Below are 787 nucleotides of genomic sequence, written 5' to 3'. Positions count from 1 at the left end.
AAAAAGTGAAGCGATATGTCTATCCAAGTGAACAGGTATGTTGGAATGTGAATCGGTATATGGAATGTTTTGTATCAAAGTTTCATATGGTATGACTACCAGTTGGTAGTCATAGCTTCAGGATTTCTAGTTGAAGTGTTCCAAGCCTGTTTGATTCAACCGATGACATCGTGTGATGAGTTAGCATTATAATGAAGAACAGATTATGTTGCCATGTCAGCCTTGTGCACATGAAGGATCTTGCACGAACAAGATTGATCCTATCTACCTCAGGAATGTGTGAAGTCTCTGTAAATGGTGGAGAATGCATGATGGGTTATCAGCCTCCAAGAAGGAGTGAAGAACAAACGTTGGAGAATGCCTTGAGAGCTGTTCAAGACTTTTGTAATCAATGCAATATGTTCAACGATTAAGATTGAACCAACTGAATTGCTTAACGTAAATGTTTAGGGTTTAGGGTTTATGCTATCGACCTATCTGTTTCCTATAAGGTTGATGTTGTTTTTCATGTTGAGGTGATTGGCAAATGTTGTGTGTGTATCTAAGTGTAGAGATACGTGATTCTTGCCAGACCAGATAAGAGAATAGATACATGCAGAGTGTGATTGCATAAGGAAGGTACTAAAGTGGATCTTCATTGGTATTGAAGTGCTATTACTAGATCATTGTAATAGCTATTGACCTCTAACCACTTCAATACTTGCAAAATCCCTTAACAGGGTAGCTTTAACCAGCTTGTTGTAAATCCTTTAACAAGGTGACTCAAAATCTTTGAGTTCTTAAAATC

The sequence above is a fragment of the Cryptomeria japonica genome, chromosome 6 (genome assembly GCF_030272615.1).
Source record: "Cryptomeria japonica chromosome 6, Sugi_1.0, whole genome shotgun sequence".
Lineage (NCBI taxonomy): Eukaryota > Viridiplantae > Streptophyta > Pinopsida > Cupressales > Cupressaceae > Cryptomeria > Cryptomeria japonica.
The sequence above is the reverse complement of the archived record's forward strand: the minus strand, read 5'-3'. Positions refer to the sequence as shown.